General features: G+C 44.0%; 1 long non-coding RNA gene across 1 annotated transcript in view; it reads right to left on the reverse strand.

The window, feature by feature from the left end:
• Positions 1 to 23910, reverse strand: part of LOC117976283 (uncharacterized) — a 33030-nt gene extending 9120 nt beyond the window's left edge. Inside the window, exons 1-2 of the long non-coding RNA XR_004666913.3 lie at positions 20835 to 23910; positions 759 to 947 (exon numbers count right to left, since the gene is read on the reverse strand). This is a non-coding gene — a long non-coding RNA (uncharacterized LOC117976283). The remainder of the gene's footprint in view (positions 1 to 758; positions 948 to 20834) is intronic.
• Between the last annotated feature and the right edge of the window lie 728 nt (positions 23911 to 24638).

Genomic DNA, 24638 nt, shown 5'->3' on the forward strand with positions numbered 1-24638 from the left:
TGCTTCCAGAGCAGGTTATCTTAGATGGAGATTTGAACTGGACACTTCCAAGGCCAGTATTAGCAGGCAATTTTTTTTCTCTTAGTCTTCTTGCATTTCTAACCTGCCTTTTAAGGACCTTAACTCCTTCTCCCTCTGTTGCCACATAATCAATCTCCCAAATCAGAGTGACATCCGCTCTGTGTCTTCTGTCTCTGCTCCTTGCCTACACAGTGCATTATAAAGAAAATCATAGAACCGGCCGGGCGTGGTGGCTCATGCCTGTAATCCCAGCACTTTGGGAGGCCGAGGCGGGTGGGTCACGAGGTCAGGAGATCAAGACCATCCTAGTTAACCCGGTGAAACCCCTTCTCTACTAAAAATACAAAAAAAAATTAGCTGGGCATGGTGGCAGGCGCCTGTAGTCCCTGCTACTAGGGAGGCTGAGGCAGGAGAATGGCGTGAGCCTGAGAGGCGGAGCTTGCAGTGAGCCGAGATCATGCCACTGCACTCCAGCCTGGGTGACAGAGCGAGACTCCATCTCAAAAAAAAAAAAGAGAAAGAAAGAAAATCATACAACCAATCCAACTGATGCACCATTTGTGTTTTCTCCAAGATCAGGTGGTCCTCAGTGTTCCTTGGTGTATTTAACTTTCTCTTTCCTGTTGATTTCATTTCTCACAGTCTTTATTGCAACCCTGTTCTCCTTTTATTACACCCACACTCTTGCTGTTTTCTGGACATAGCCTTCCCTCATGAACTCCCTAAGTATTCCTCACCTTCCTGCTCCGTATCTGTAGGTTTCTTGATTCTCTCCTTCTTTCTTTACATCTCAGCCAGGCCACGGAGGAGTCCTTGAGCAAACGTTGCCTGTTAGAGGAGTCCCATGGGGTTGAGGGTGGAATGGTGCAGTTGTAGCACTTTGCCGTGTTCAGTCATTGCCTGGAACAGCCTGGGAGCAGCATGACCTGCAATGAATGCTGGGTGAATCCAAAGATGCAAAGACAGCTGGAGGTTGTCAATCAGTTCTGCTTCCAGAACTGCTTTCCTGCTCTGCTTTCTCTGCTGGAGAAAAGGTCATTCTCTCTAAGCTCCCCTCTCTTTGGACTCCGGTGGCCTTCCGCCAGCATACTTTGGTTGCATTGGTTGTTCCTTTCTCTCTCATGCATTTTCTTTCTCTCTGCTCCACTGGAGTCTGCCCGTTGGTCTATGAACATTGGCTCCTTTATCCTCCGCTATACTTTCTCTGGCTCCTTCCGCCCCTTTAACATGTCCTGACGTCTCTCTTCTTTCCTCATCGTCAGTCCATGTGACCGATGTTTCTACATTTGCTGCTCCTCCCCTTTCTCACCAAACACTCAGCCCCAGCCCGTCTCCTCCCACCCTGAGCTTTTGAAGCTGCTTCTGCATGGGGCTCTGACTTCCTTCTTGAACTTAAACTCCCAGTGCCCCTGTGCATCTCACCAGGGCCTCATATTCTGTGCCTGCACTTCCGCCCCCATATTCCCTTCTTCTCCCAGCTTTCCTATTTCTCTTCATGAGACCCCCACGGCCTGTTAGCCATTCAGGTTAAACTCTTGCAGTCAACTTGACTTCCATACCCACTGCTCTACCTGTTCTGCTTCTACAGGGTCTCTGTCAGCTTCTCCGTCCCCAGGCCACTACCCCAGCTCCAGCCGTCAATGCCTGCCCTGCACATTCCTGTAGGCCCCTCTACATTGGCCTTTCCACCTCAAGTCTTTTCTTCTTCCAGGCCCTCATACTCATGGATCACAGTTTTATTTTCCTAAAAGCATAGCTTTCATTATGTCCCTTTTGTGTTGAAATCCTTCAGTAGCCCTGCATTTTATACTCAACTGCTTCCTGCCCAGCAGCTAAAAATAATCTCTTCCCAGCTAAACCGCCATATTTTTTCTGGATGTTTTTGTTTGAGCAGTTATTACTGACTGGCTAATTCCCCAAGCTCCCTCCCCACCCCTCACTGACCCCCAAAGACATAAATATGTGTGTGTTTGTGTGTGTGTGTGGTGTGTATGTGTGTGTGTGCATGGTGTGTGCGTGTGTGGTGTGTATGTGCGCGTGCATGGTGTGTGCGTGTGTGTGGTGTGTATGTGTGTGTGCATGGTGTGTGCGTGTGGTGTGCATGGTGTGTGCGTGTGTGTTGTGTATGTGTGTGCATGGTGTGTGCGTGTGTGTGGTGTGTATGTGTGTGTGCATGGTGTGTGTGGTGTGTATGTGTGTGTGCATGGTGTGTGCGTGTGTGTGTGGTGTGTATCTGTGTGTTCATGGTGTGTGTGTGGTGTGTATGTGTGTGTGCGTGGTGTGTGTGGTGTGTATGTGTGTGTGGTGTGTGTGCATGGTGTGTGCGTGTGTGGTGTGTATGTGTGTGCATGGTGTGTATGTGGTGTGTATGTGTGTGTGCATTGTGTGTGCGTGTGTGGTGTGTATGTGTGTGTGCATGGTGTGTGTGTGGTGTGTATGTGTGTGTGCATGGTGTGTGCGTGTGTGGTGTGTATGTGTGTGTGTGCGTGTGTGTGTGTGTGGTGTGTATGTGTGTGAATGTGTGTTTTACTCTTGTCCCTAACCTAATCTATCTGTTTTTCATTTGGAATATCCAGCCTTCCAGAAAGAATGAGAAAGTAGAGCATTCTTCTGGGTTCTACTCTTCATGTGGGGTCACGGTGTAGCGACTAAGACCAAGGTTCTGGGATTATCATGATTCACTTCTCTGAGCCTCAGTTTCCCCATCTATAAAATAGGCTAGTAATTGTGCGTATGCCATGGGATTATCATGATGACCAAATAAGGTAATACACGTAACAGATTTAGAGCCACGCTTGGCCCCTAACAGTGCTCCGTGCTCGCTGTTGTCATTATCATCATCGTTATCATTTTATCACACTTGTGTAACATTATCCACAGCTTAGTGATTCACTGTTTAGCAAGAGAGACTAACTTGGGGACTGTACACAGTTGGTGAGTTAGTACCCATAGTACCCTCACTAAGACTTTGGGCTAGTCATTTCTGGTACTTTGGATATCTGTGAGAGGTCTTAGAGGATTCTGAAACCAAGAGTCTACATTATTCCTAGTAAGAATGGACACTTTTTTGAGTTTTAACTGCCCATAGTTTAATGTAGCAACTTCTGCTACTGGACAACTGCAAGCCAAATTGAAGAAGAAAATAAATTCTTTTGACACAGAGATCGCTGGTCACCCAAACAAATAATAGTACACATGACTCAGATTGCAAATGAGACCAGGAGCTGGCAAAGATAGTAAAAGATGAAATGTAGGAGGAAGGAAGGGCTGTATTGAAGGAAGGGAAAAAAGAAGAAATTTGAAATATAAAAGTTGACTCTAACAATTCACATATTAAAATGAGGGTAGCTGGGCACGGTGGCTTACAGGCTCACACTTGTAATCCCAGCACTTTGGGAGCCTGAGGCGGGTGGATCATGAGGTCAGGAGATGGAGACCATCCTGGCTAATGCAGTGAAACCCCGTCTCTACTAAAAATACAAAAAAATTAGCCAGACATGGTGGCGGGCGCCTGTAGTCCCAACTACTTGAGAGGCTGAGGCAGAAGAATGGCGTGAATCCAGGAGGCAGAGCTTGCAGTGAGCCAAGATTGCACCCCTGCACCCCAGCCTGGGCGACAGAGCGAGATTCCGTCTCAAAAAATAAATAAATGAATAGGTAAAATAAAATGAGGGTTGACACTGGACAACTAGATGGTTATTCATTGTGATTGTAATTAATGCCACTGAATTGTACAATTAAAAATGGATAAAATAGCAAATTTTATGTTATATAAATGTTACCACAACAAAAAATAAACACACACACACCCACAAAAACTGAACGGCTAGAATATATAGCAATTGATAACATCTTATTTCAGGAATGTTTTATTACATGACAGATATGCTTATGTCAACTTAGTGTTCATTGAGCATCTACTGTGTACAAGCACCATGCTTGGTATATCATGATATGTAGCTATTTTATGTATTAGTACTCAGGGGATACATTACTTTTGATGAAAACATGCTATTGTACCTGAAAGGGTAAGAAGCTATCAGTGCAACCATATCATAGACTTGTGGGGAAAGTACACCTGCCTTCATTGAAAGAAAAGAAAAATAAGGACCTGGTTTCAAAATCATTTGAAAAGTACCTTCTGCATTACATAGACAACACTGAAGTATGAGCCAACTAGCACCAACAGTGTAGGAAGTTGCTGTCATCCTTTACATCCATGCTGACACTTGTTATTGTGAGACTTCAATGTTGGCCAAGTTGGTAGTTGCGGGAATGGTCCCTCGTTATGATTTTAATTTGCATTTCCTTAATTGCACAGATTGGTCATTTGAATTTTGTGTGTGTGTTTGTGTGAAGTGCCTGTTCAAGTCATTTGCCCATTTTTCTTTGAGTTATCTGGGGTTTTTTTCTTACTTATGTGTCAGTACTATCTGCTGAAGAAACCACAGTAGAATTTTCACTAATGAATTTTTAAAACCTAAAGAAATCTTAGTATAGTGTGACAAAATCTCTGATATGGTTTGGCTGTATCCCCACCCAAATCTCTTCTTGAATTGTAGCTCCCGTAATTCCCATGTGTTGTAGGAGGGACCTGGTGGGAGATAACTGAATCTTGGGGGTGGTTTCCCCCATACTCTTCTCGTGGTAGTCATGAGATCTGATAACTTTATAAGGGGTTTCCCCTTTCACTTGGCTCTCATTCTCTCTTGCCTGCTGCCATGTAAGACATGCCTTTCACCTTCTGCCGTGATTGTGAGGCCTCCCTAGCCATTTGGAACTGTGAGTCTGTTAAACCTCTTTTTCTTATAAATTACCCATTCTTGGGTATGTCTTTTTTAGCAGCATGAGAACAGACTAATACAATCTCCTTTAATAATAGCAAGAAAAAGTTAGAGAATTATTTTGATAGCCCCTTTTTGCAAATGGCTTCAAAGAAAGTAAGTTAGGGACATTTTCTTCAAACAAGTTACTAACTTTAGAGGCAAAAACATGTAGGGGAATTATCAGCATTCCCCATACATCCACTGAAAATGTGTCTGCAAGTACAAGGCCATCTTTAAGTGGCAATAATGCAACTGAAATAGATTATTCAAGGAAAGGAGGTGTATTATTGAGGCCAATGTGACCACTGACACTTGTTAGCTTGTCTCTGAAGAACAAAACACTGAGCAACAAAAGTTTAAAGTGAATGAAAACGTATCTAATTCCCAATCTAATGAAAATGCCTTGGGCGCTGGGCCAGAGAATAGATTTGGACCACAGACTGGACAGTTTTTTTAGGGTCTTAAATTTAAATTACTTGAATTATTTTTAAAATACCATCCTACTCAGTCTTTTGGAATAAAAACATGTTTTTCAATTAAAAAAAAACTTCAATATAAGGATCAAATGCAACTTCTTTGACGTCACTCATGTGGTCTAGAAAAGCAGACGTTCCATTCTAGTGCATACTCAGCACATAGGGGAGACATCCAGTATAGCCTCCATTGAGCCACAACACACACATGCACACACACACACACACACACACACATACATACATTCTCCACATACAGGCGTGTAGACACACAGACACATACACAGGACATATACACACATGCACATATACACACAGACACATTTTATACACAGTACACACACACATGTACACACAGACACATATACACGGTATCTACACACACACATATACACATAGACACATATACATAGTATACCCATACACACATACACATATACTCCACATACAGGCACATAGACACAAAGACACATTATATACACAGCGTACACACACACACATGAACATATACACATAGACACATTTTATACACAGTATACACCCACACACACATACACACTCTCCACATACAGGCCCTTATACACACAGACATATCATATGTACAGTATACACACACATATGCAAACATTCCACATACAGGCACATAAACACACAGACATATTGCACAGTATACACACACACATATATACACACAGACACATTATATACACAGTACACACACACTCCACATACAGGCACATAGACAAACAGACACATTTTATACACAGTATACACACACTTATACCCTCCACATACAGGTACATATACACAGACGCATCATATACATAGTATACACACACTCATACACTCTGCATGCAGGCACATAGACACACAGACACATTATATACATAGTATACGAACACACACACTCCACATACAAGCACATATACACAGACACATCATATACACAGTATATACACACTCATACATTCTGCATACAGGCAAATAGACACAGACACATTATATACATAGTATACACACATGCATATACTCCACAAACAGGCACATAGACACACAGAGACATTATATACACAGTATACACACACCTACACATATACTCCACAAACAGGCACATAGACACACAGACACATTTTATACACAGTATACACACACGCATGTACTCCACATACAGGTACATAGACACACAGACACATTTTATACACAGTATACACACACATGTATTCCACATACAGGTACATAGACACAGAGACACATTATATACACAGTACACACACACTCCACATACAGGCACATAGACACATTATATATGCAGTACACACACATACACATACACTCCACATACAGGTATATAGACACACAGACACATATGCACATTATATACACACACGCATATAGACACACAGACGTGTCACATACACATGTATACATACACATCCACACTGGCACTCAGTGCCTGAAAACCTTGAAGCAAATACACACATACATGAAGGAGTATAAAGGGACATAACTTCCTCTGAGGACACTAAATGTTACGTTACAAAACTTCTACAACCCTCAGTTTCTCAACCAGTCAAGAATGAAAGAATCATTTTAGAATTACTAGTTTGTATAAAACTTTATTATATAGGAACCGAAGTCAGTTGCAAGTTTTAAAAGTGAAAAAGTGTACCCTAAATTGCTGCTTATTTTAAGCACATCGTTATCTAAAGAATATGTAGACTTGCTTTAAGATACGAGCATTTAGAAGGACGTTGTGTTATCGTGGCTCTCTCCTTTTTTAAATACATATAGATGAACAGCAAATAGAGATTAATCAAGAGATATGTTCAGCTGGGAAAGACCCCCTTCATTATGAGGCTGTGGTCATGGAGGAGACAGCTTCCAAAAGCCTGGCCCACCCAGCACCTCGGGGTTCGATGGCTGGCGATGACCCAGCTGGCTGTTTAGGAGCGCAGTCAGCCTGGATTCTGAACCATTACCCACAGACTTCTGATCCTGAGTCTCGTGTTCATAGCTCCAAACCTGGATGGGGACAGAGACCTCATAGATATGTGACTTATGTGCATTTCATTGGCCAAGCCTCATTCTCCCAAGCTCCTGGCCAGGAGGGGAGAGCTAGTCCCCAGCACTGACCTGATGCTGCCAGCTATGCTTGGTGTTCAGGATGGTTCACTCCTGGCTCATAATGCCTCGGCTCTCTCCTAAAAGGTCACAACTCTGCGGCTTGGAATCAACAGACATGTAACTGCCCTGTCATCTAGTGAAGCTCCTCTGGCCAAAGTGCCACACTTATTGGAAGCATAACCAAGAAACCTTGGCTGGGACCCTGGGACTGCTCACAGGAGTGGAGCTTCCTTACTACATCCTAAGAGAAGGAAACAGGGGAATGGCCTCTGTCCTGTGGAATAATCTCTGTGCACATCCCACAGCAGCCCAAGGCCCACATCTCACTGACGTATAGCCTATCGTGGTCCACGCCCAAGGACTCAACCCTCTTAAGGTTCGCAGACCTAAAGAGGCAGGACAAGTTCATCTGTCATCTCTTCTCACCTTCTAGGACCCTTACTCTTACGCTTTCACTTCTTCAATTACTAAGAGTTTAAAGTAGTTGAGGTGTGGCCCAGCTACCCTCTCTGCTCACCTCAAGGACACCTAGATCAGTACTAGGGGCTACAATCTGATGAGTTTCCATGGGGTTCTGGAAGGGCCCAGGTAGGGGCCAGCTCTGGACCATACAAATTCCTCCTAACTCCCCATGACAGCCTCCCCAGAAGGAGCCCTACGTCTTTGGAACAACATCCTTGGACACCATCTTTGCTTATTTACATAACCTACCTCTCATTTGAGGCCATCTCATTATTATGACTTATTCATCATCTATTTTTTTAAGGCATCATCTATTTATTCATCCAACATGCCTGGATTGAGTGTCTGCTGTTTGCCTGACACAGTGTTGAAAATTTGGGATGTGGGCCCCATGCAGTGGTTCATGCCTGTAATCCCAGTGCTTTGGGAGGCCAAGGCAGGAGGACTGCTAGAGCCCAAGAGTTTGAGGCTACAGTGAGCTATGATCACACAACTGAACTCCAGCCTGGGTGACAGAGTGAGACTGTATTAAACAAAGAAACAAACAAAAAAACAGAAAAGTGGGGATGTGAAGATGAATAAAATATAGTTCCTTTCCTCAAGGAGCTTACACCTTGCAAGAGGAGACAGATGAGTAAATCAACAATGAGAGGGCAGTGTGGTGACTGCTATGAGTTTTGGGGGAAATGTAAGCGCAAGGTTCTAAATTAGTTATCATTGTCCATACAAGTGGAGTTTGACCACCCATCCTCCCTTCACAGAGTTTCCAAGAACAGGTTGCTGAGATCACCAGCTTCTCTGGTCACAGCTGTATAGAGCTGGGCCCTGTTAATATAGGTGGCTTTGACCTCCACCTGCAATTGTAAGCCCCCACTTCTGCTCCAAATCTCCCCCAGGTACTCTGGGGAGTGAACTGGGAAAGGGGACGTCACATGTGTTCACGTCAGTCTTCTCAACCCCTGCTGGTTTCTAAGTCCTCTGCCATGTATCAGTCTTTGTGAGGGTGCCCCATCCTGCTCTGTCCCTGCTGCTGGGAGATATCCTGGTTGCTGTCCGTGCAAAGGCAGTCTCTCCTGTCCTTCCTCAAGCTGGTGGCATCACTGTGTGCCAACATCTCCCTGCTGCCATAGTTGGTGATATCACAGGTTCCAGTCACTAAGGGATCCCGCTGGACATGGGGCTGGTATGGCCATGAGCACAGGTGTCTGCTTCGGGTTGAAATTCCCTCAATTCCACTTTGTCATTTTCACCTTTGGCATTTCCACAGCCTGGAAACTCCTCCATAGCTGGGAAAGAATCTCTTTCCTTGACTTTTATGCCATAATCAGTTGCCTTGTTCCCAAAGCCCTTCTGGCCCCCATGTCCTGTCCCTCGAAGAGGCTTTGTGTGAAAATCGTTCTTGAATCTTTCACTTGTCACTGGGATTCAGCCTGTGTGCTGGGATGTGGCTTGGAGGATGGAGGAGAGAAGGATAATCTGTCTTCTTCACAGTGGAAGGCGTCCTGTACCCCAAATCCGCCCACCCCTTTGATTACTGTGTCACCCTTCTTAAGTCAAGCCTGTGTGTCTGACCCTCTCCTCAGGATGAATACTTTTCTAGAATCCTTCATCCGCCACTCAAAAATATTCCCAAAAACCCTCCTCCGATGGACCGGTGCTGCCACTTCCCATCCTTGCAAAGGCCAAACTTGCTTTCCTGCAAATCCCACACTAAAAAAGATCTAAGATCCCAAGTCCTGATTTCACAAGCCTTTCTTTGAAAGGAGGGCTGCCTAGCATGGTGCATGATCCCCAAGGGCTCCTGGCCATCAGTGTACCATTCTTAAAACAGACCTCACATCCAACTGAGACCAAGCACTTGAGGCACTCTCTACCGGCATTCTCTACCATCTCTGAACCTCCATGATGTCACTTCAGTGACAGCTTCTCCAGCTTCTTAGAAAACATTTATTATTATTGTCAATTCCAAATAAGTAACATGGTTGCTGAATAATTAGATTCTGGGTGGGTGATCTGTTGCGTAAGTCCAAATTAAGCCACTGAACAGACTATACACACACACACACACAAAACGTGTTGGATACTTATGTGTATTTGTTGTGATTTTTTGTCTATGTCTATAGGGTGGTGAAATCACTGAGGCAAAACCCCAATGAAAGCAATTCACAATTTAGCATTTACCATCATATGGAAATGTCAGTTCCATCTAGCAACGAGAATATTACAGGGATGTTCAATATAAAATGCAAATATAATAGCTTAGTGGGTTGGATATGTCAGCTGTGTTTCACTTAAACCTATTACCTTGGCAGATTAAATATAGTTACAGATCTTTCACAAGGAGGATATTCTGATGAAGTTACATCTGATATCAGCCTTTGTGGATCCTCAGTTCGACTGGCTATGAGTACAATGAGGACAAAAATGGGTGAAGAATAGAGAGTGAGTGGGACACAGCAATGGAGAAATAGAATTTGCCTGTTGCCTCCAGACCTTCCAATACCCACTAAGAAATATTGTTCTTTGCTGAAGCATGAGCAATTTATAGCAAAGATTTATCTCTTACATGATGAAGTGGGTGAAGGGACACCCATCCCACCAGGCCTATATAACCACTTCAAAATGTTGATACCTGCTTATATAACCCAACTTAGCTGAGCAGAGGTGAGCCAGCCTGAGCTGTGCCACTAGCTCCAATCTTAGTGCTTCTGTAGCTGTCTGGACCACTCAGCTCTCCTGGCTGACCTGCACAGTGGTAGACCTTACTCATTTAACCACACACTCCAGCCTCTGACCTCCTTTTCACTGTCAGGACCCACTAAGTCCATTGTGATTTGTCTTGCTATTGCCATGTCCTTCTGGTTATAACTTCTTGCCCAAATGCCTCATGATTCATTATTCCATAGCACGGCCCAGTTCTTGCAATGGCTTCCCCAGGACTATGCTATCTTACCCTCTACCCCACACCTCCACACTGATGGCAAGGTTGCTGGCACCTTGAAATGGCCCGTGTTAAGCCTGTACTCCACTAGTTAAGACAGGCTTGTTGGAAATTAACCAGCCTCATCCAGTTTGTCCAGCATAGCTTTCTTGTCTCGTTATTGCATGATCAGTTGTAAGCTTTAGGGTTTATATATCCAGCAGCATTTCCCTGTGGGCTTTTCCAAGGGAGCATCTTGCAAATTGCTACAGAGAACTGAAGAAATAATTGATCTCTTTTAAAAGGAGCATTCCTTCTGTAGCTTCTGTGATCCGTTTTGCTTTGTCTTACATTAATATGCTGTGAGTATTATCTGTTCATAGCTATTTTTATGTATAGTCAAGAGACACGAAAAACTCACACTCAGTGGTTCCTGCTCTAAAAAATTCTAACTTGGCTGATGTAGCACCAAGTCTTTCTGCCAAAGAAGACACTAACCCATGGAGCAGTAGTTACCAGGCTAATGGGGCGGGTGTGGGGGTGGCAGACAGTTCATAGTTGTAGAAGGAGGATCTGGAGTGGAAATCTAGGCACCAGGACCCTACTGTATAATTGTGAACTGGGCTTCAGGGAGCTGGGTTCTCCTTCTGATTCTGCCCTAACTACCTTCGTGATACTTGTGCTGGTTGGACCCCACTCAGCCTACTTTCTCCTCTATAAAGTAAGGAAGTTGACCCAGAGCAGGTCTCTTCAACTCCAATCTTCCATATCTTCATGAATATGCCCAAAAAGTCAGATGGCTAGTTAGGAACCCAGAAGATGCTAGCAAAAGCAATGATTACCAACTTTCTGCTGGACTTAGAGCCCAGCACTTGACATGTATTATCTCATTTAAGCCTCACAGTGATTCCAAGAGGTTGGTATTAGGGTCCCATTTCACAGAAGAGAGAGCAGTTCTCAAAGGGGTCAGACAACGTTTTAGGATCACATTGCTAATAAGAGAGCAGAGATTCTGATCCTGATGGAACTAACTCCAAATACACTTTTAATAAGACGTAGTAAGAAGTGCCCAACCCTCCTTTTTTTTTTTTTTTTTTTTTTTTGAGATGGAGTTTTGCTCTTATTGCCCCAGCTAGAGTGCAATGGCACGATCTTGCTTCACCGCAACCTCCACCTCCTGGGTTCAAGCGATTCTCCTGCCTCAGCCTGCCAAGTAGCTGGGATTATAGGCATGTGCCACCATGTCCGGCTTATTTTGTGTTTTTAGTAGAGACGGGGTTTCTCCATGTTGGTCAGGCTGGTCTTGAACTCCTGACCTCAGGTGATCCGCCTGCCTGGGCCTCCAAAAGTGCTGGGATTACAGGTGTGAGCCACCGTGCCTGGCCCCCAACCCTCCTTTTATTACTCTTAGTTTCTGAATCTCACTACATTTCTCCTCTCAGTCCACTCTGCATGCCTGAGTGGCCCCCTTTCCTGACATCTAAAACACATGTACCTCTGTGCCTTTGGTTAGTGTGAAAAGGGTAGCATTGCGTTTTAGAATTCTGTATCCATTCTTTGCAACAAGATAGGAATCAATAAGCAAAAAGCAAAAATGAGTTTCTAGCAGCTGCTTTCCATATGAAATGTCATGACGGTATAATTCAAAAAGGGCAAGATTTAGCTCAAAAGAATACTTTTCAGACTATCATGTATAATCCTCTGTATATGGGCACAGGTGCCTAACGTGAGTCATCTGTCACTTCGCCAAGGCCAACTTTAAATCATAAACAGCAGGAGGTCCTTCAGCTTCCAGTGGGGTCTCATCAATTGCCTAGTCTTTGCCTCTCCTGGCAGCAAACCAGTTTTGTTTCTTTGAGAAAAATGCACCACCCCATCCCCAACAGTTAGACAACTTCTGGTGAGTGCCAATTATTTATATGAAAACTTCTAAGAAAGCACAGATGAACTTTGCCAGAAAGTAGATGATTTGTACAATTTAAAGAAGGGACTTCAAAGTCAGAAATGCCCTGTGAGTTTGATGATCCTTTTCTCTATTGGAAATAAGGAAAACTCTACTCTTTTGTTAGTATATCTTGATAGTATGTATTACCTCATTATTCACAGATTCCGTATTTGCAAATTCACCTACTCATTGAAATTTAGTTGTAACTTCAAAATCAATACTTGCAGCACTTTCATCATTATTCACAGACACATGCAGGGAGATGAAAACATCAAGTCGCCCAATGTGTGTGTTCCCAGCTGAGGTCAAATCAGGGTCTGCTTCCTGTTTTATCTCTCATACTATAAACAAGTGTTCTTTTCACAATGCCATGTTGTTGACATTTCGTGCTCTTGGTTGGTGATTTTGTCATTTAAAATACCCTGCAACGCTGGGCACAGTGGCTCACACCTGTAATCCCAGGACTTTGGGAGGCCGAGGCGGGCAGATCACTTGAGGTCAGGAGTTCGAGACCAGACTGGCAAACATGGCGAAACCCTAGCTCTACTAAAAATACAAAAATGATCCAGGCATGGTGGCATGTGCCTGTAATCCCAGCTACTCGGGAGGCTGAGGCTGGAGAATCACTTGAACCCGGGAGGTGGAGGTTGCAGTGAGCCAAAATGGTACCCATGCACTCCAGCCTGGGTGACAGAGCAAGACTGTCTCAAAAAAAAAGAAAAGAAAATACCCTGCAAGCATGATGCACAAGTACCATCTGGTGGTCCTAAGCACAAGAAGGCTGTGGTGTCCCTTACAAAGAAAACACACGTGTAAATTAAGCTTCATTCAGGTATGCATTATAGTGTTATTGGCCATGAGTCCAATGTTAAGTAACTATATATGTAGATATATATATATACACACACACACACACACACACAAAATAAGGTTCTTAAATCTTCAACAGGAACACACATAAAACGAGGCTCTGTATTGATTCATTGATGAAAACATTGTGACCAGAGGCTTGCAGGAACCTAATTCTCTATTTCCCCTAGGAGCGATGGTTCGGTATTCACTAACTCATTGTCTGTGGCAACTTTACAGAGCATAACTACTGCAAATAACAAGAATCAGTGCATTTCCAAATTTAGAAATTGCTCATAGTATCTTGAGATATTTCTAGCACTGCCAGGGAGGTCTGGTACTACTGATCTCATGCCATTTTCTGCTTTGTGGAAAATGGGAACTTAGGAAATCATCCCCGTTCCTTCTTCTGTGATGAGCAGATTTTCTCACTATTTAACTCCACCAGGTACTAATTGAGTGCCCCAGAATCTACTGCTGCTGGAAGATAGGCAAAGAATCAGTCCCTGACCTCAAGAGCTTTCACCTGTGTTGGAATGACTGGGCTTAGGGTGGCAAACGTACCCAGGTAAAAAGGAAAATGGAAACATCTTAGAAATGGCAGAGAGAAGAACAAACTCTCTGAGGCATAACATAGGGAAACAGGCCATTTTTCTAATAGTAACCTTGAACTGTTAATTTAGTGTTTCCTCCCAGGAACTCTGCAAAGGAAGTACGGCCTTAGCCAGAGCTTCTAATTAACTCCAAAGTTTCTACCACATCAGCAAACACCTAAAGACCACCCCACTGCTTGTCTTTCGCCTGACAGAAGTCAAAAAAGTGATGTAGGTGAGAATTGCCCAATAGGAAATCCTTTTTTCTCTATGGGAAATGGTCGCTGTATTTCCCTCAGCTTGATTATTTTGGAGGCCTGTAATCTTACAGCTGGAAAAATACTATTTATGATACTTGGAATAAAAATAGTAATATTAATTTATTAAGCACCCAGTTTATGTTGGGATCTGTGCTGGGTGCTGGGAAGACAGGGATGAAGGGCACGGTCTCTGCCTCTATGTGTCTCATGGTCAAATGGGAAAACTTGGTCATTGTGAAAGTGGAGTCATGCTGTGGGAGAGGGAAGCAGGAATAGGGTCTTGCAGTAGCACGTAACCCAGCGTGGGAGGTTTCGGTCGGGGGAGAAATGCTTCTTGCTGGAACAGTCTTGAAAGGGGAGGAGGAGTTGGTCAAATGAAGGAAGCCGAGGTGAACGTTCCAGGAAGCAGGAACCTCATGTGGAATCCTAGAGGCATGAAAGAGTTATGGGGCATTTTATGACCTAGAAGCAGAGCATGGGCAATGGACGAGTTAGAAGAGAGCAGGCGAGGGAGAGGCAGCACACAGGTCATGAACAGCCTGGAAGGCCATGTAAGAAGGTGGGATCCTCAGAAGGATCTCACAAAGGCGAGCAAGATAATCACATTTGCACTTTCTGTAGGTCAATTAGACATAGTACAGAGAAGGCATTGTGGGCAAGGCATATCTGAGAATGATGAGAACAGTTAGGCCTTGGGAAAAGCCACTAGGAAAATAAGAGAAGAGTGGTAGGAATACAATAAAAAAGAGAAAATAGAAATAGGGAAAGAAATGAGAGAATTTGAAGAGCAGCTGGGAGAGAAAGAGAAGAGGGTGAAGGGAGGCAGGTTTGGAGATGATTTGGGGTGCCCTGAATTGAAGGGCTCATGGACCATCCCAAGGAGGTAACAGCAGGGAGCCAGAGATCCTGGGTTGAATTCAGGAGAGTGGTTTGGGATGGAGATGATAATTGATGATCAGTCTATAGATGATCATTGAAGCCAAGGCTTTACATTACACAAAACAAAGTGTTTACAGTTAAGAATAGAAGGTGGCCACAGAAACCCTCTTCAGAAACACTAATATTTAAGGCATTAATAAAGGAAGATAAGTCTGACATGAAGCTAGAGAGGAGGTAACCAGAAATGAAGAAGGAATAGAATGATGCCAGGTATGACAGAGGAGACGTCTTGCGAGAGGGACTGGTCACTGAATACAATGATTCAGAGAGGAAGGCACAGTGGAATTGGTTGTTAATGACCTAGAGCAGTTTTAATGGGAAAGTAGGAATGAAAGCAGATAGCCCTGGGTAGAGATGCAAAGCGGAGTGAAGAAGTAAAAATAGTACAAACGTAGACCAGCTCATGGGTAAACTTGACTTTCAAGGAAAGGAGGAACAAATAGAGGAGAATGGGAAGTTAAGGATGGCTTCTGCCTTTGCCAGTGGAAATTAGCTGTGGTTCTTCCTCGCTGGCAGGATACAGGAAGTATTTTCAAAGTGCACATAACTACAAATAACATAGGCTATGAGAAAAAAAACCTCATGGTGAAGAAGTGAGGCAGGGATGAGCATGGATCAAGAATCAAGGAAGCGGGTGGGCATGGTGGCTCATGCCTGTAATCCCAGCACTTTAGGAGGCTGAGGCAGGAAGATAGCTTGAGGCCAGGAGTTCAATACCAGCTCAAGCTACAAAGTAAGACCGTGTTCTCTCCAAAAAAAAAAAAAAAAAAAAAAGCTGCATTTGGTGGCTCACACCCATAATTCCAGCAATTTGGAGGAGGATTTGCTTGAGGACAGGAGTTTCAGTCCAGGGTAGACAACATGGCAAAACCCCATCTTTTAAAAAAAATTAGCTGGGCATAGTGGTGTGCACCTGTAGTCCCAGCTACTTAAGAGGCTGAGGTGAGAGGATTACTTGATCCCAGGAGAATAAGGCTGCAGTGAGCTGTGACCACTCCAGCCTGGACAACACAGCAAGACCCTATCTCTAAAGAATTTTATTTTTTAAGAATCAAGGCACCTTTAAGTCACGGGTTCTAAAGAGGATGTTTTTTATAAGAACCTATGAAAAATACTAAAATGGCACCAGATTAAGACCCAGAAGACCTGCGGCTGTCTCTTATTATCTTTCAACCTTAGGCAAGTCCTCTCTCTGTGAGCCTGAGTACCCTCATCTGTAAAGTTAGCTAAAGACTATCTGTCTCGCCGATATCACTGGTTGTAGTGAGAATTAAACAGGGTAATATGTGTGAAGAGCACCGTGGAAATTGGAAAGCCCTGCACGATTGTGAGATGTCATTGTGTGAGAAGAGGAGCCTTCTTGCTGCCTTCACCATTTGCTGAAGTGCCCTTTGCTGTTGAAGTTATCTCAGGCACCGCGTGGCTTCTTCCAAACTACAGGCAGGATCTCTCTCTTCTGGGGATTTCTATCTTTTTTTTCTTATTCACTTGAGATGAAGAGTGCTGTGGATGGGTAAGAAGAACATTTTTTAAAATGAAAAAGAAAAATGTTGAACTGACACTAATCACTAATTGTTTTTAAAATGGATGTAGATCTGCATCAAAACTATGTGAATGCATTTCTTTTTAGATATTTAAGCTTCCCAGTTATGACCCTTTGGGGGGGAAAAACCCTTTGTAGAGATCACTACTTATTTTTTTTTAAGGTGGAGTCTTGCTCTGTTGCCCAGGCTGGGGTGCAGTGGCATGATCTCAGCTCACTACAACCTCTGCCTCTCAGGCTCAAGCAATTCAGCAATTCCCGTGCTTCAGCCCCGCAAGTAGCTGGGATTACAGACATGTGCCACCATGCCTGGCTAATTCTTTATAGAGATGGGGTTTCTCTGTGTTGGCCAGGCTGGTCTCCAACTCCTGATCTCAAGCGATCCACCTGCCTCGGCCTTGCAAAGGGCTGGGATTACAGGCGTGAGCCACTGCGCCCAGCCAGAGATCACTACTTTAAAGAAAGATGGCATTACATCATGCCTGCTAAAATGATGTTGACCCCAGGGCATGCAGGCCACACTGACATCCATTCCCTTCCTCTCTTTATTGTTTTAAATTAGCATTTCCCTCTTAGTCCAGCAAAACACATACTCCCTTGACGTATGCTGTGTCCTTGCTAATATCTATATTTTAAAATAATACAAAATAGAATAAAAGCCAAAACACCTGTGCTAGGAACTTTAGACTAACACAAAGACTACAGAGTAGTGTCTGTAGGCTAAAACTGTCTTTGCGAATATGTTTCACTTAACTCATAGATGGTTTTTAAAAGATTGATATATTTGGGCCAGGTGCAATGGCTCATGCCTATAATCCCAGCCCTTTGGGAAGCCTAGGTGGGCAGATTGCTTGAGCCCAGGAGTTCAAGACTAGCCTGGGCAACATGGTGAAACCTGGTGGCTTCAAAAAATACGAAACTTTGCCTAGCGTGGTGGCGCATGCCTATAGTCCCAGCCGCTCTGGAGGCTGATGGGAGGATTGCTTGAGCCCAGGAGGTCAAGGCTGCAGTGAGCCATGATTGCACCACTGCACTCCAGCATGGGCGACAGAGCGAGATGCTATCTAAAAAAAAAAACAATTGATATATTTGATATTTACACATACCAATCTCTACCACCTCTTGGAACAGTGGAAGATCAGGCAACACATGGCACAACTTTTATTCCCCCAGGTGACCAGAGGCGAGTGGCTCTCCGGTCCATTTCGTCCCAAGCCCCACTCCTCCTCATCATCTCTTCAGGCTGGTGTGCACAGGTCCCTGGAGATTTCCGAGTTATGACCCCTGGTTTAAAGCCAAATCAGTGAAGTACAGTGGGAAGAAAGAAGTTTGTTTCTGAGGATAGAGTGGTTAAAATAAAGAAAAAGTGGCCGGGCATGGTGCCTCACCATGTAGGCAAAGTGCCTGTAGTCCCAGCACTTTGGGAGGCTGAGGCAGGAGGATGATGAGGTCAGGAGATCGAGACCATCCTGGTGAACACAGGGAAACCCTGCCTCTACTAAAAATACAAAAGATTTGCCGGGCGTGGTGGTGGGCACCTGTAATCCCAGCTACTCGGGAGGTGGAGGCAGGAGAATTGCTTGAACCCAGGAGACAGAGGTTGCAGTGAGCCGAGATTGCACCACTGCACTCCAGCCTGGTTGATAGAGTGAGACTCCATCTCAAAAAAAGTAAATAAATAAATAAAGAAAAAGTAAGTAAACATTTCCCAGCTTAAATACTGGGGCTAATATGCCTGATTCTCAGCTTCTAGACAGCATTGTCTGCTTTAGGATGGGATTCTCTAAAAGTGGACATCAAATCTTTTTCTCTGTGTACTTCTTTGTATGATAGAGATTAAAATAAAAGCAAGTACTATCTTTGGGGAAGGCCTAATGCACAGCCCAAAAGAAAAATTTCTGTCACTTCAAAGGCTGAGGCAATTGGCCAAAAAAGTCCAGAAGACACTTCCTACCCCAACAAGGTCAAGAAACTTTGATAACCTTGAGCCCAGTGGAGAAACATCTGGTAGACAACACTTCTCTTTTACAGTTAGGAAGATAAAGTTCATTCTCGATATTATTAACACAGACACACCGGTCATGGCCGATCTGTGCCACACAGAAGAAATATTCCCAAGCAAAGCATTCTTTGGATCTCCTCAAGTGGTCTGCTGTCTGTGGAATTTCCTATTCTCCAACCCCAGAGCAGAAAGCAATCCCCGCCCGCCTGGCTTTGGCCGTCATGAGGTTTAAAGAGGATCATTTGTTTTCATTACAGCCCCTTGAAGCTCTTCCTTCCCTCCTCATTAATGAATTTCCAGTCTTTCATCAAAAAATAAAAACAAAAAAACAAACACAAAAAAGGATCTGACAGGGGACATAGTTAAGTGGCTGGCGCGCATGGCTGTGCCGGCTTTAGAGAGAGGAGACAGCCATTTACTGATTGTGAGGAGGGGTTGACATCCTTGGTTAGTATGCTAATTTCATCTCTGCATTTAACATTCAGATCAGGTCTGTACAGGCCCTCCACAGCCACAGAGTCCAGGGATGGGTGACTGTCTGCCTTGCAGCATTGAACATTCTCTGCATGAATTACATAAATACCCAAACATTCCGCCTGTTCTGACTTCGCTCCCTTTCCCTCCCTCTCAGAGAGACACATAGACACGGAGCCACACTCATGCAAGCACACATTTGCCACGATACCTTCACACACGCACACACACACACTGCAGACACGGGTCTCTATGAATGCCAAACACATGCGATGGAGGGTGCCCAAGTCATCCACAGCTGGTTTATTTCCTCCTCATTTGGGTCTCCGCGGCTCACTTCTGCAAAATCTATTTCTCCTGCTCAGGAAACTTGGAATGTATTGGGGAGTCCTAAATAAGGAAGCAATGTGAAATTAAAACCTCAATCAGAAAAGAAGGAGGATATCTTAAAAGGGTGACCTTCCAGTCCCAGAAATCCTTAAAGAGCCCCAATTCCACTCATGTGAAAGAGAACCATTTAGCTCAGTTAACTGAACACCCAGAAAGAAAGAAAATCCAGCTCATTTTATTACTTGAGGTCCCCACTTTGTCATGTGTGTTTGGAACACTGTATTAAAATCACCAAGCCAAAGCTGGGTGACAACAGAAGAGGAATCCCAAACTGGCACCCCCATGGCTGTCCAAATGGCAGACGATCGCCTGGCACGTTTGCCAGAAACCCAACCAATGGAAAACTTAATTTCCTCAACCTCCTTTTTCCAGCGTCTTTCCGTAACCTTGCAGCAGCTTCTGCAGACAAACAGAGAATCAGCAGCTCCTACTATCAGAAGGCACATTTGGGGGTTGCTTTTAATAAACTGAAGCAGAAGCCTCCCATAAAAAGGAAAGGACACAGGTTGGTTTTTATTGTTTTGGTTTGATCTGTTCTGGTTTTGGGGTTTTCATTTTCTCAATGTATGACATCACTGTATACCCTGGCATACCGTAGCTCTTTCCTCTGGACTCTGGTGGTCCCTAATTCTGTCCCCTTGTGCTCACACGATATTCCGTACTTGGCTAAGGAACATCGAGCAATTCCTGTCGGAGCTTCCCACCGGAGCGACGGGTGTTTTCTCCGAGCTGCAGACTTGATTTGCCTCGATTTTTTTTTTTTTTTTTTTTTTGGCTCTGGTCCAAGATGTTTTCCTGTCATCATTTCACTGTCTTTTCCAGTAATCCCTTTCTTAAACATTGCCAACAATTAGTCGATCTAACTCTACCACCACCACTACCCCCCACCCCCATATCCACACAAACACACCCTCCACTGAACCCATCACTGTCTCATCTTGCCTTGAAGTATAAGAAATTACAGCTTCTCATTAGCTGGAGAGCACGATTGGAACGGCTCTGTGTTTACTCACTTAGTAAGTGATGCTGGCCTTTTTAATTATTCTCCCTCCGCGTGCCATCAGAGAGCAGCAAGCTGTTCAAGTCACACCGCACGACTGCGCCTCCTCCGCAAGGCATTTGGAAGTAATCGTGTTTTACCTCACTGCTGCCGCTGTCTTCCTTGCCTGTCAGCAAGCCAAGGAATCCCCCCAAAGCTCTTACGTAGGAGATACCAAAACTGTGAGTCACTTTGCACTCCCAGAGCAAAGTCCATTGCGTCCTGCACGTAACAGCAGACCCAAGATGGGGGTTTCCTCCAAGCCATCGAGATTCCCTGGGACCAGATGTCCAGTCATCGATTCCTTTTTTCTTGCTATTGCTCCCTCTTTCTCTTCCACCCGTGTCCATTCCTTGGTTTTGAGGTGCTTTTCTCTTTTTCTCTTCCCTTCTGTGTTGCCGACAGCCGCAGACCCAGCAAGAGCTGGGTCCCTCTCGCCTTCTGTTATTTTTCTCCCCCGCAGCAGCCTTTGCCTGCTACCTCTGCAAGCTGGATCACCAAAGACACACGACTCACTCACAATGAATAATCAATACGGATATTGATCTGGGGAAAATGTTTGTAAATTCCTGAAAGGGAATCAGGAGCAGGGGCAGGGAGGCTCGTGGAGGACGACACTGCAGTGCTCCACGGCCGGAGGAGGCAGAACCACATTTGGATCCCAGGTCTCGCTGGCTCCGAGGTGACGGGTACCGGAATGCGTGCGAACCAGGGTGTGCGCGTGTGAGGAGGGGGTCCTGTATTCTCATTTCTCTACAGCTGCTTTCCCCGAAGAATCAAGAGCCAAATGGTCGGGGAGCTCCCGTCAGCGCCATGTCTTGGCTGCGGGCCAGCACTGTTTTGTTTTCATTATCACACGCTACTTTGCAATTTGCATAAATACAGGGTTATTTTTTATCGTGTCGCCCAAAAGATAGAAAAAAAAAAATAGAAGTCTTTGTTGTGTGCAAGAGGGGCTTGCTGCCTACTCATCGAGGCTAAGGATTTACCTCCAAGGCAGGGCTTTGGAGCCTATGTAGAGAGCTCCAGAAGAAATACGCAAAGAAGTGGTAATCACAGAGAGAAAAGAATACAGGAGACAAAGAATGGAATTTAACGAGAACTGAAGGGCACTCGGCGTGGTGAAACCCAATATTAGGGATACATTTGCTTCTTGGAGAAGTGGCGTAGACTTAGACAAGCAAAGTAGAGATAAGGACCACCAGGATCTAACCTGTGTCCCTGTTAGACACATTTCACGCTCTCAGCTGGAACGAACTGTTGATCCCTGGAGGAAAAGGTATGCAGGACAATGAACACGAACTTGCCTTATCACCCCCTCGCTGCTTCCAAAATGTAGAAAGAGTGAGCACAGATAGAGCGTTCCCTCTCAGCTGCTATGTGCTGATGGTTTTCCAGCAGGTGAGAGGTTTTAAATGTGGTCTTTTTCCCTCACTTGCCCTACACCTTGAGCAGTTCAGCTAAGCTCCCTGAATTGCACTTGCCCTAGTATTGAATGGGATTTGCATTGTCCCCTCGGTTCTCTCGTCTTCAGGAAAGTGAACGCAAGAGTGTGTTAAGCTAAACGACAAGATATAGATGGCTTTCTCCTGCAAGCGCCTCTTGGCTTTGGGGATGAGGCCTCAGATTCCTGAAGTCATATCCCACAGTGATGCTGGGCATGCACCTGTGTCCCGGGGAGTGGTACCTCATTTCAGAAAAGCCTTCCAGCTCTCTCAGGCCATTGGATGGTGGTCCCCGCTCCCAGTCTTGGTCTCGGCTCCTTTCATCTCTCCCCACTCACTCCGTTTTTGCAATTTGGTAATACAATCTCTCTGGGCTCACATCACCCTTTCTCCCATTGCCCTATCTGTCTCCTCCTGGCCTGGCGACAGAAGGGCTGTGTCGCCTTTGAGATAGCTATCTAGAGTGAGACCTCCGCATGAGGATTCAATTCCAGCTCCCCCCGCCCTCCTGTCCTGAAAAGAGCTGTCTGCTTTATCAGCCAGCAGCAGCAGCGGCAGCAGGAACACTGATTTTTTTATTCCTTTTCTGGCTTCTGATTAGCTCTAGCAATCCAATTAGCAGAGGAATTTATATCACACGGGCTGAGGTGCCCCTACTCATCACAGTAGCTCAAACCCACTCATAAATTCTGCCAATCTTACATCTGCCTGTGACATGGATTAATTACAGCACCAGGCCTTCCCGAGTAGGTCTACTGATGAAGGTACATGTGAATATCAGAGTTAAGAAGAGGCAAAAAGGGATGACTTTTGTGTATCACCAAGGATGCAGAAAGGCTGCCCAGTGAAGTCACTTTTTTCCTCTATTTGCATGGTGTTCTAAAGAGGCCAAATGGGCCAGAATGGGGCACTAGGGAGGATTCAGAAGTGGCCTAATCATGGCACACTCATGTATTTTTTTTTATTTCATTGAGACACTTATTATGAAACTTCAGGGCTCTTCGAGATGGACTAATTTTCTGCCACCAGTCCATACGTTCCTAAAACAGTTAAACTATTTAAAATAGTTCCATGAAAAGAAATGTCTTTATCTTCATTGGTATTCCATTCCAGTTGGGTACAATCATAATATTGTCATATCCTTGCATCTATCTGCAATTTCATTCCAAATTCACCCTTACATTCATCAATCTCTAGCATCTATCCATTCATCTACCAATATTCATTTATATATCAACTATTTATTCTGCTTCCAAGTCATCTATTCATCCATGTGCATCCCGCTACTCATTTACTAACCATGTATTGATCTATGAATATCTTTCTATTATCTGTCATCTCCTTGTCTATCCATTTGTGTCTCTATTAATTCATTCATCTGTATTATCCATCTATCTGCTTTTCTATCTATTCATTAATCCATTCATGTATCTATCCACTCAATCATCTATCATTTGCTTATCAGTTACCAATCCCTTTTTACTTTACTTTGTGCCTTTTGTTAGCTGTAATCTTAGCAGACTCCTAGATTCACATTCTCAATCATTTTTAAGGTAAATAATACCTAATTTCCAAATGAAGTCTATAAAGACTATATTATTTGGTTCTCTGTCCTCTTTCAAAGAGTCTTATGAACTAAAGTCACTAGAATCACATGATTTTAAATGAATTAAAAATTACAAGGAAACTATTTTATCCTTTATTTCTGCGATATTTTCCTTACTGAATAAAAGCATGAGTTACTAGTCCCTTTTGAACCATGCTGCCCTTAAAAGAGGGGAATTTCGGATAACGTCTGCATGTAAATCTCATTCTGTCTATCTACCACTGAGAGACTTTCATGAAAGGGACCCAATTCAAGCAGACCTTAATTGAGATTACTTTTATCATAAAACATATTAACCCTAAAACTATAATGTAGTTATACATTGTAATGTTTGACTTTCTCCTATATCCAGATAGGAGTTGAGGAAAAATTTGGAAACTAAAAATAGATAGTTATTTTCTCCCTCATTACTTTTATTCAAAATATATTCAAGTCTGGACCAAATCTTATGATTCAACACCTTCTCAGAGTGACCTCAAGTCCTTTAGCTCCAAGAACAATGGGTCAAGCAAAGTGTCACTGGGTTGGGGAAAGATTCTAATGGATAAATCATATTTCTGTTTAAGACAGAATCCCCAGTTTGTTGCTGTGAGCAGAGAGGGCTGGGGAGCTTGGTTGGGCTTTCTTTGTGTTTCCAGAGAATCACTTCCCAAGCAGTAGCACAAGTCAGAATCCTAGGTGAGCAGCAGATCTTGTTATCTCTGACAATACTGACCATCTCTAATAT

The sequence above is a fragment of the Pan paniscus genome, chromosome 18 (assembly GCF_029289425.2).
Source record: "Pan paniscus chromosome 18, NHGRI_mPanPan1-v2.0_pri, whole genome shotgun sequence".
NCBI lineage: Eukaryota > Metazoa > Chordata > Mammalia > Primates > Hominidae > Pan > Pan paniscus.